The sequence below is a fragment of the Saccopteryx leptura genome, chromosome 10 (genome assembly GCF_036850995.1).
Source record: "Saccopteryx leptura isolate mSacLep1 chromosome 10, mSacLep1_pri_phased_curated, whole genome shotgun sequence".
In the NCBI taxonomy this organism is placed as follows: Eukaryota; Metazoa; Chordata; class Mammalia; order Chiroptera; family Emballonuridae; genus Saccopteryx; species Saccopteryx leptura.
Genome location: NC_089512.1, coordinates 44,684,871 through 44,696,939, shown reverse-complemented (window position 1 = coordinate 44,696,939; position 12,069 = coordinate 44,684,871). Strand labels below are relative to the sequence as shown.

At 45.6% G+C, this 12,069-nt stretch overlaps 1 protein-coding gene and 1 pseudogene across 1 annotated transcript in view; both read right to left on the bottom strand.

Annotated features, from left to right (window-relative positions):
- Positions 1-12,069, bottom strand: part of SPSB4 (splA/ryanodine receptor domain and SOCS box containing 4) — an 81,950-nt gene that overhangs the window by 24,183 nt on the left and 45,698 nt on the right. The window lies entirely within an intron of this gene.
- Positions 2,588-4,467, bottom strand: LOC136382403 (small ribosomal subunit protein eS7-like; annotated as a pseudogene).

The window sequence follows — 12,069 nt, the reverse complement described above, 5'->3', positions numbered from 1 at the left end:
TGGGGAACAATTTTTTTTTTCATTTTCTGTTGCATGAGGTTTTAGAACTGTTTCTATATATATTTCTGCATCACTGATTCCAAATTTGAAATCCGTTTTTTGGTGCATGCTCTAGTTTTTATGCAATTTTAATTTCTTTTTGTTACAGTTAATGGCATGCATTGGTTTTTAAATTGGAGTTAAAGGGCAACGACTCGGATTGAACATAACCACAAGGCAATAAATGTTTTACAAACATCACTTTTACATAATTATAGTTGTTTTTAAATGTAAAAAATTATAATCTGATAAAAAACACCCTCGTATTTTGTTTTAAGATTGAATCATGGCTTCTTCGAGTAGGCGTAAATGTCAGAATAGTCCGGACACCTTCTGTTCTATATCTGGCTGTTACACACTTCAATGTCAAAGGCGCAATATTTCATCATTTGTGACACATGCATATATTGCCTATTTTCAAGTTCCTCTTGGCGATCAAGACAAGAATTGGGCTCCTCATATTGTGTGTCATAATTGTGAGGAAATGCTTCGTGACTGGACAAAAGGAAAACACAAAGGAATGCCTTTTGGTATTCCCATGGTTTGGCGTGAACCTAAGGACCACAGCAGTGACTGTTATTTCTGTCTGATACATACAAAGGGCATCGGCAAGAAAAAATGGCATATGATTGCATATCCTAATATTCCTTCAGCAATATGACCTATCGCACACTCTGAGACACTCCCGGTTCCAGTTTTCAATGGTCTTATTTCTTCTAAGGGTGAAGAAAGTGAACACGGTGATCAAGTGTATTTTGATAAGATGCATGAGGAAATGGTTGTAGAATCTGAAGGGTCTTCTGATGCCAAGCAGTCATTAACCCCTCAGCCATTCAGCCAACCTGAATTGAATGACTAAGAGATTTGGGCCTATGAAAGAAAGCAGCTGAGTTATTAGCCTCCAGGTTTCAAGAAAAGAATATACTTCACTGGTAAGCTAAAGTATCCCATTTCAGGAAGTGTGAACAAATTTTTGTGGACTTTTTTCCCGAAAACAAACACTTTGTTTACTGTCCTGATATCAGTAGTCTTAGCCAGCTAGGTGTTACCACTTACAGTCCAACAGAATGGCAGCTCTTTCTTGACAGCTCTAAATAGAGTCTGAAATGTGTTCTCCTATACAACGGTAATGTTTATGAAGCGGTTCCAATTGGTTATTCAATTCATCTATGAGAAGATTATAATGACATAAAAATTGTCCTTGATTTCTGAAGTATGAGGAGCATAACTGGATCATTTCTGTGGATCTTAAAATGGTAAATTTCCTGCTAGGACAACAGAAAGGTTTCACGAAGTATCCTTGCTTTCTGTGTTTGTGGGACAGCCGAGCTTGGGAGAAACACTGGACACAGAAGGAGTGGCCAAAACATGAAGCTCTGGAAGTAGGGATGCAAAATATTGTGAATGAACCTGTAGTTAATCGAGACAGGATCATTTTCCCCCCACTTCACATCAAACTTGGCTTAATGAAGCAGTTTGTTCAGGCTTTGAATAGAGAAAGTGAATGCTTTCAACATATTATTTCTGCTTTTCCTGCCTTGTCTTTCGAGAAGATAAAAGCAGGTGTATTCGATGAACCTCAAATTCGAACCCTCATACGTGACGAAGAATTTGCCAGGAAGATAAGTAAGGAGGAGAAAGCAGCATGGCAGTCTTTTGTGGCAGTTACAAAGAACTTCCTTGGCAACAAAAAAGCAGAAAACTATGAACTTCTGGTTCAAAAGATGCTGTTGGCTTTCCATGACATTGGATGTAACATGAGCGTTAAGATTCACTTCCTGAACAGTCACCTTGATAAGTTTCCCGAAAATCTTGGAGCTGTTAGTGATGAGCAGACTACTGCTGGAGCATCAAATGAGATTGTCCTCAACAAGTACACAAATGCAAGAGCTACAAACACAAATTTTTGCCTGAATAGAATTTAAATAAGTTTTGTACAATTTTATGATTTAAATAAGTGTTTTAATATGTTCTGTTTTGAAATTGTAGATAAATTCTGATGCAATCATATCCTTTAGTGTATTTACTGCATTATATAAATTATTATATTTTCACAAAGATGATGCCCAAGAAGACATTCTACTTCATTATGTTAAACTAAATGTTGAAAATTTTACAATAAGATGAAAACCTAAAATCTTGAATTGCAAAAAAAACTGTAGCTTACAGAGAAAAACTAATGTCAGATTTGAGATCAGCACACTCAAATTAGGTAAGAACAAGTGTTTTTGTGGATGCAACAAAAAATTTGTTCCCCAGTGTTATCTTTTTAAGTATCAACCTACTTTTAGTTTGATCTCTTTGGGCGGGAACAACAACAAAAAATACATTATGCCCTCATCTTTTTTTTTAATTTAATTTTTTCCAGTTTTATTGATAATTAATTGACATATAACACTATGGAAGGTTAAGACGTACCACAGTGATTTGACAGACGCATATATTGTGAAATGATATTATGCTCTCATCTTAAACCAATCACCCTAAACATAATGGAATCTGTTTGTTTTTTAACACTGAAAACGATATTTTATTTAGTTACTTTTGTTTACAACTGAAACTCTGGGAATTGAAAGTTAACCTCCTTGCCCCTTAGCTTCTTATCCACACCAGCAAGTTTCTGCCTTGTGCTCCACATTGCTCTGCTGGCTGCCGTCCAGCTTCACGCAGACCCTCCTGCCCACAGTTTCACTGGGGAAGACCAAGTCCTTCAGGATGGCGTCATGCACGGCTGTCAGGGTGCAGCTCCTGGGACGCTTCTGCTTATTCTTTGTACGGCTTTTTCAAGTTGGCTTAGGCAGAAGTCTCTGCGCGATAAAGACAATGTGCTTCCTGCTGAACTTCTCCTCCGGCTCATGTACCAGCCAGACCTGGAGTTTCTGAAAAAACTTCAGCTGAGGAACTGGAACAAATATGCTAATAGCTTTCCGACTGCTACCAACTTCAATTTCCTTGGCCGCTGTGAGGCTCAGCTCCTGCCGCTGAGCCCTGAGGTCGGAGTTCATCTCAGCTCTAGCAGAGACTGGGAGATGCCAGGCTAGAACCCGTCTGGCTTCTCACCGTTGGGCTTCACAGTCTTGGCGCTCGAACTGAAAATGAGCACTGGCCTGGGAAGAGCTAGAATCTGTTTTTTAAAGATTCAGAACTAAGCCCTGGGCGGTTGGCTCAGCGATAGAGCTTCAGCCCAGCGTGTGGAAGTCCCGGGTTCGATTCCTGGTCAGGGCACACAGGAGAAGCAACCATCTGCTTCTCCATCCCTCCCCCTCTGCTTTCTCTCTCTCTGTCTCTCTCTTCCCCTCCTGCAGCCAAGGCTCAGTTGGAGTACGTTGGCCTCGGCCACTGAGGATGGCTCTATGGCCTTGCCTCAGGTACTAAAATAGCTCATTTGCCAAGCAATGGAGCAATACCCCCAGATGGGCAGAGCATTGCCCTGTAGGGGGCTTGCCTGGTAGATCCTGGTTGGGGCGCATGCAGGAAATTATCTCTCTGCCTCCTTGCCTCTCATTAAAAAAAAAAAAAAAAGATTCAGAACTAGAAAAGAAAATGCCACTTTTGGTACTGACTTTGTTCTGCTCGGCTCCTGTGGCGAGGGCTGTGTGCTCCTTTGCTGAATCAGACTGTTGTGCCTTAAGAGCTCTGCTTGCTGCCACCATTCTGTCCCTCTGTGTGTGTGAGGGGTACCTGCTGTGGGGCTGCAGTTGGTGTGCTTGCCTCTGGCCTCACCCACCCCTCACTCTCATTTGCTGTTTTTACTTGGCAAAAGCAGTGGGAGGAAGATGACCAAACCGATGTAGCAGGGTGTAGATGAATAGCAAAGAGTATCTGAGATCTTTTCTAAACTTCAAAACAGGATCTGGGTTCCTTTCACGGCCCTACGTGAGTCTTTTCATTCATTCTCAGGATTGGGGTTGTGTGGGACTGAGGGTGCCAAGTAAGCTTGCTGTTTCTATGTTGATGAGCCCTCAGGGTCATGAGTAGGCTCTGCTGTGCACACACCAGCATCTGACCCAGCCTGGCTCCATAAGATCCAGAGGACTCCTCTTGGGCAGCATGTAATCAGGATGTGGCTCACCCTAGAGCCCTGTTATCAGCTCTCATTTTAGGATTAATTGTGTTGTGAACGGAGGGCCTCCTGGGCCTGCAAACTGAGCTGGCTCAGCGCCTGGCTGGGCCAGAGGGGCCGTGGCTCCAGGTCTCCTGAGGATGCAGATGCAAGGATGTGCTTGGGGGATGGGTGGGGATTTCTAAGCCCTATCTCCGGTTCCTGTGAAATAAGAGCTGTCAAATACCTTCACATGGCATACAGAATAGGCATGCTACTTAGGACCCATTTCTTTTCTTATAAGTTACCATGGCTGGTTTGGGCTGCAGTAAATCCTCTTTTAAGGTCTGGGCATAGAGGGGCTGAACAAAGAGTGGGCTGGGCATGGTGACTACACAGCCAGTTGGGATCCAGGGACAGCAGGGGAAAAAAAGGGCCCAGGAGGCCCCTGGAGTCCAGGTGGGAGGTGGAGGCAGAGGTGTAGCCTCTTACCCACAGGTGGGGTAGCCTGTCTGCCCTGAGCCTTGATGGGTCCTGCCAAGCAGTGTCCTCCTCCCTGGCAATGCTTTCCATAGGCAGCCACTTTGACCATGGGGCATCTCAAAGGTGCCACTTGGTACCTGGCCTCAGGTAATCTCACCCACACTTCAAGTTATCCTCACTCAAAATTCTTATACACACAAAGCTTTACCTCCTGCTGGCTTCCTCTCACCTTTGTGAGACCTCATCTCCCCAGCCTTGTTTCCTGCCATGCCGCATGTGTGCCACCTGCTCTTTCAGCTCCTAAATTGTACCAGACTGTTCACCTCAGGGCCTTTGCACATGCTGTTCCTGCTGCCTGGCATACCTTTTACTTCACTCCTGCCCCACAATAGATGCCTTGCTAGTTGATTCCTCCACTAAAGCTTAGAGGTTTCCTATTTACGCACCTCCCTAGTTTGCCACCCAGCACTACAGTGACCACAGGATAATTTCTGTAATTGGTGGTAACATGTTCCCTTGCTGAATGATAAGTTCCATGGGTGGGGTCCCTGGCTGCTTTGTTCACACTGCCTTATCTTTAGCACCTAGAACAGGGCCTGACATACAGTACACAGTCAGTAAAAGTTTACTCAGTGAATCAATCACTATACCCTTCACTCCAACTCTAACTGTGTCGAGCTGCCCCAAGACCCCAAGATCTCTCATCATTGATTTCTTTTTCTGCCTGGATATATCTTTCTTGCTTGAGCACATCCTGCTCTTTGATGAAGGAATGAATGAATCATTCAAACAAACAAAGCATTAGAATCTCGGATAATCTGTATGAGAATCAGGAGCCCCACACCGCACAATTGAGAAGGCACTGAACGCATGGCTGGAGCAGCATTTACAGAGGAAAAGGCCTTGAGTGGGAGGGCTGCCGGCAATAAAGCTCCATGAATTTACCAGCATCCCTCTGAAACGCTTTCGGGAAATCCTAGTCTCCAGTGAGCAAGGGCTGGCAAGTGGAAACGAGAAGTGCCGAACCTATTACAATTCATTTAAGATGGGCAGGCGTCCTCACCACATCTCGCAGGTACGTGCTGTCTGCCATTCAGCTTAAGGGGAGGGTAGTATTCTCTAGGTGGAAAGAACCTAAGTGTCCCGCACTTCGGGAACACTGTGCAGGTGACAGTGAGAACTACCTGGTAGTGATCACTTCTGTGTGCCAGCACCATGCTGGGCAGTCTATGTCCATTATAGTATTTAATCCTCAGGGGAGCCTTGACAGGCAGACTTATCTCCATTTTACAAATGAGAAGATGGAAGCTCAGGGAGTGTGACTAACTTGGCCAAGTTTATAGAAGTAGCTGCGGCAGAGCTGGGCTGCGCCTCTGGCAGCTGGACTCTGAAGACTGCCCAGCTGCAGAGCGAGGTGCTGGGCAGGGCTCCTGCGAGCTCAAGATGAAATGCTGCCGTGGAAACAAGGTTTCCAGCCTCTGGTCCTGTCAGGCCGGAGCCTTCAGTCAGGCCTTCCCTCGCCTCCCAGCCCGGGTATCTACAGTGGTGAGGGAGGGGGAGGGAGGGAAGGGCACTAGAGCATGCAGGGTCAGCCTGCTGAGGGTGTCCTCCAAGGGGACAGCAGTTGGGCTCGGTTTCCCACCCCTCTCCACAGGGACCTCCTCCACAGCCAGCCTTGGGAGGTCTGGATGGCATGTTGTTGGGCCCGTGCCATTGACACACGACAGTTCACACCTGTCCTTCTGCACTTGCAGAGCTGCAGGTGTCACGAGAAGCCAGTCCTCTCCTCTTTGAAGTTACATCCCCCTGCATGGTCACTATGGATCCCCACCACCAGAGGTGCAAATACTTGGCTTGGGCCCTGGAAATGGGGTCTCTGACCACTTTACAGGCCTCCTGGATGGGATTATGCAACAAGTTTCCCCAAGAACTACTGTGTGGTCAGCTTTCTGGGTACAGAGGGTACCCTTGCGTTCTCTCTCAGGACTCCAGGCAGACCTAACCCAGAGCTGCCAAGCCCTGGGACCCAGGGTGCCCCCTCTACAGGTTCTGCTCCCCTCATGCCCCTCCTCACCTTGGCCTCACCTGATCAAGCCATTTTGGCATGTCACTCTGAACACATGGAGGCCTTTGCTTTACATGGTTGAGCAGATGAGCCTTTACCCTCTGGGTGAGTCTGCTAGGGCTTCCATTTCCAAAGTGCCATGGACTGGGTGGCCTAAGCAACAGAAATTTATTGTCTCACAGTTCTGCAGGCTAGAAGTCTAAGATCCAGGTGTCAGCAGGGTTGGTTCCTTCCGAGACGGTGAGAGAACTTGTTCCATGCTCACCTAGCTCTGCACCAGAGTCCTTAGCTTGTAGGCACATCACCCTGATCTCTGCCTTCACATGCATTCTCCCAGAATCTGGGTCTCCGTGCCCAAACTTCCCCTTTTTATAAGGACACCAGTCATATTAGATTAGAGCCCACTCTAACGACTTCACCTTAACTTTTTACATTTTATTGCATTTATTTCCAAATAGAGTTACATTCTAGGGCACTGGAGGTTAGGACTTCAACATATAAAATTTAGAGGACACAATGCAACCCATAACACTCTGTCTAGTGTATGCAAGGAAAGCTGAGGGCTCCTAGGGAGGAAGAAGATGCAGCCCAGTGGTTGGCTACTGTGTAGCTGGGTTGACAGGACCCCCAAAGCACCCCTGGAGAGTCACAAAATAAAGACTGAGACGTGTGTGGAAGGCAGCACAGGGAGGCAGGGCCATGGGAGCCAAAGGAGACCACATGGCTGCTACTGACACAGACTTGTGGCTTTTGGGCCTGAGCAAGACCAGTCAAGACAATTGGGGCCCATGTCTAATGGCTGTGTAGTTTACAGTGGTCCCTGACAGATAGGATCCTCAGAAGAAGATAAACATAGATTATGCAAGACTTCAGCTAAGGTGGCTACAAGAAACCAGATAACCTCAGCACCAGTTCATTCTGATGCCACAGTCTCTTTTTCTTTTTCTTTTAGGTGAGAGGAGAGGAGATAGTGAAGTACACTTCCATGTGCACCTCGACCAGAATCCACCTGGCAACCCGTCTGGGCTCGATGCTCAAGTACTGAGCTATTTTTAGTGCACGAGGCTGCTGTTCTCGGACCAACTGAGCTACCCTCAGTGTCTGGGGCAACGCTCGAACCCGTAGAGCCCTGGCTCTGGGAGGGGAAGAGGGAGAGAAGGAGGAAAGGGGTAGAAAGAGAAGCAGATGGTCACTTCTCCTATGTGCCCTCACTGGGAATTTAACCCAGGATATCCATACACTGGGCTGACACTTGATCGACTGAGCCACCGGCCATGGCCTCTTGTTCCTAATTAAATCTGAATTCACAATTAAATACCTTCCCAACAAGACTAATAATCAAGTTCACTCAATATAAATTCTTTCTAAGGAAAGGTCCCTCAATCCTGAGATTCTGCAAGGCGTTAGCCAAAGCTTTGGTCCCTCCTTTCCAGGCCCTACAACTTTAAAATATACATGTTATTTTAATTAACTAAAGAAACTGTTTCTGGAAAATCCATTGGCATTTGGTATCAGCAACCTTAAAAATAGTTCCTATTCTCTGACCCGTTTATTTTACTAACGATGACCACACTGAGATAAGGAAAAAGCACAGCAGGTCTAAGTGAAAGCGTTCATTGCAATGTTATTTATAAAAGGGAAAAAGTCAGAAACAACCTACATGTATAAAATAGAGGCTGGTTAATTAGATTATGACATAACAAAATGGTGACATATTGTTTAGTTATTAAAAATTGTATTATCCTGCCCTGGCCGGTTGGCTCAGCGGTAGAGCGTCGGCCTAGCGTGCGGAGGACCCGGGTTCGATTCCGGCCAGGGCACACAGGAGAAGCGCCCATTTGCTTCTCCACCCCTCCGCCGCACTTTCCTCTCTGTCTCTCTCTTCCCCTCCCGCAGCCAAGGCTCCATTGGAGCAAAGATGGCCCGGGCGCTGGGGATGGCTCTGTGGCCTCTGCCCCAGGCGCTAGAGTGGCTCTGGTCGCAACATGACGACGCCCAGGATGGGCAGAGCATCGCCCCCTGGTGGGCAGAGCGTCGCCCCATGGTGGGCGTGCCGGGTGGATCCCGGTCGGGCGCATGCGGGAGTCTGTCTGACTGTCTCTCCCTGTTTCCAGCTTCAGAAAAAATGAAAAAAAAAAAAATTGTATTATCCCACCACCACCACTACTTATCAGTGTCCTGGAAGTACTGGCCAAACAATAAGATAAGAGAAAGAAGGCAAAATTGTTATTATGTGCAGATGATATGATTGCATATTTAGGACACCCAAGAGAATCAAAAGAGAATCTACCAGAGAAATAAAAATGCACTGAGGTAGAAAATTACTGGTAATCAAAGGTCAGCAGCTTCCCTCTAGACATATAACAAGTTAGGAAACATAATGGAAGATAGAATTCCTCCCATAATAGAAAAAATGACTATATGTCTACTAATAATTTTGACAAGATATGTGTAAGAGTAAAAATTCAAATCACACTAAAGACATAACAGAAAACTTGAATAATGCAAAGACATATTTTATGCTTGGATTGGGGAGTACTCAATGATTCAGAAATGTCAATAACCCCCTAAAATAATCTATATAGGTGACATGATCTGAATTAAAGTATCAAGAGGGTTTTGGGGCACCTTACCAAGATGATTAACTAAAGTTTACCTGGAAAAGTAAACACAAAAGAAGAAATGGAAAAATACTAAGAATAAGGACGCGGTGAAGGTCTAGACCAGTGGTCCCCAACCCCCGGGCCGCGGACCGGTAATGGTCCGTGGGCCATTTGGTACCAGTCCACAGAGAAAGAATAAATAACTTACCTTATTTCCATTTTATTTATATTTAAGTCTGAACAATGTTTTATTTTTAAAAAATGACCAGATTCCCTCTGTTACAACCGTCTAAGACTCACTCTTGACGCTTGTCTTGGTCACGTGATACATTTATCTGTCCCACCCTAAAGGCCGGTCGTGAAAATATTTTCTGACATTAAACCAGTCCGTGGCCCAAAAAAGGTTGGGGAGACCAGTGGTCAGCAAACTCATTAGTCAACAGAGCCAAATAGCAACAGTACAACGATTGAAATTTCTTTTGACAGCCAAACTTTTTAAACTTAAACTATATAGGTAGGTACATTCCTTATCGAGGTAGCGCCCGCACGTGGTATTCTGTGGAAGAGCCACACTCAAGGGACCAAAGAGCCGCATGTGGCTCGCCAGCCACAGTTTGCTGACCAGGGGTCTAGACAGATGCATCAAAGAAAGGCTGCATTTCTCTAAGAATCAGCTACTTGATAAGAAAATGGTCTGGTGAAGAAGAAAGGGCATAGATTTGAGAACCGGACAGATCAGGACTATCTCCCAGCATGTGTAGCCCTAAGACGCCTGTGGTATCTGCCAAGAGCCCGTTTTTATTTCGTGTGACTCTTGTAAGAATTAAATAAGGTAATGTATGTAAGTGCTCAAAATGGGGTCTCAAATATAGATGCTCATTAGAAGGTCACTGTTATGATCAATAGTTATTTTTTTTTTATTTTAAAATGATTTTAACTACTGATTATTACTACAGTGCCACCTAATCAGACACCCACTGGCCTTCTGTCTTGTGGTACCAGCTACATCCCAGCTCTCCAAATGTAACTACCTACAGATCTCTGAGCCCACCCCTCCTCATTTAAGAGAGGGAAGCCAGTCTCCTCCATGGGAGACAAGCATAAAGTCAACGTGAAGAGGCTTTAGGAACTATTCCAAAGAAAGGATCAAAACTGTGGGAAATGTGTATCTGGGGAGAGAAACATAGGCAGCCTCAATAACGTAGCCTCTGTTATTTGAAAGCCTGCGGCAGAATTATTGTGGCTCTTCCCATTCTCAGGGTGGGTCAGAGCAGGGACAATGGTTAAGATGGTGAAATAAACATGGCGGGTCCAAGGGCCAACAAAGGCCTGACCTGACATAATAGATGGTGTGTGTTAGGGCAGAGAGACACGAGGCCACCTGGGGGTTGGAAGCAGGTGGTAGAGGGCCCCCCTGCAGGCCAGGTGGCCTGGCCTGGTTCCAGCCACTAACACAGATGATCAAGAAAGGAGGAAACAAAAAGGAGTGGTGCCTCAGGGTGATAAATCTGGAAGCCATGTACCAAAGACACCAGGTTGAGGATAGGGCACCCAGAGGGAGGAAGGTCAGCCAGGACGCAGGATCAGCTGACCAGGAGAGAGGGAAGAAGATGTGGGCCTATTTCAACCCTGGGCACTCCAGGCACAAGGCTCTGAACTACAACTTTTCCAAGGGCCTTAAAAAAATGTTTGAGACCTGAGGTGAATTTATTGATTCAAACACTACTGAAAAAAATTTGCAGAATGAATACATGTTTGATTAACTATATACCAAAAATAAAAAAGCATTATGTCAAGAAGTCAACTGCAGCTTAACACAACTTGACTCACAGTTATACCTTTATAATGTTCAATGTAGAATGCTGTATATTGTAACACACTTGTGTAAGCAGCACAAGCTAAAAAAGAGATGATATAGAGTACAGAATTAGAAACCCAAATGGTCTCCATACTCTAGGAAATTTGGCATTGTGCAAAAAGATGGAAGTCATCAGGTTTCTATAAAGTCCTCTTTTAAGGCTTTGGAAATACATCCAGGTGGTGGGACAGGGAGAGTAGGTCTTGCAGTATATTCAGTGAAAAAGTCACAAACTCCCTGAGACTAGACTGTGTGAGCTGGCTGCTCAGTGAGCTCAAGCTAACAGAGACTGCACTAAAAGAAGTATGACGTCCAGATTAAAGGAGGTGAGGTCCCACTATCACCTATGTTAGAGAGGACCTCATTGTCCATCATCCAATCTGTCTCCTTTATTCATTAATATCACTTGCTATCAGCCTATTTAACTGCTTCTACCTGTAGCCCTCGGTAGTTGTCACATCCCAGGTTTGGCTCCTCTTCTGGACAGAAGCTTATAAGCTTCTGGCTAAGGCAGAAGGTGCCCTTAGTTCTTCTGTCTTGGCTGTTATTTCTACACCCTCTATGGTCTTTTTCTGGCTTCCTAAATCCAGCCCTGGACTCAGCCTAGACTAGCTCAAAGGGACCTCCTGGCTGCCCACCAACTTTTACCCAAGATTTCTAATAATGCCACATCTGGTCCCTGGTCCTTTTTCATTTGGAGAGAGTCTCTCTGCCCACAGTGCCAGCTCCACCCTGGTTAACTCCACCTGTCCTCAACCCTATACATTCCTCCGTGGCTGCACTTTCCATCTCAGAGAACACAGGGGATGCAGAAGAGGCCCAGTCTCTTAGGCAGAAAGCACTGAGGCAGATTACCTAAAATGTTTCAGGGGACAAGGAACAAAGGGTCCCAAACGTTTCTCAGGAAATCTGGGCAGGCACATGCCCCCCACTCATTCCTCTCACTCACTGAGAAAAGTAGAAATGCTTGCGGCCTTGC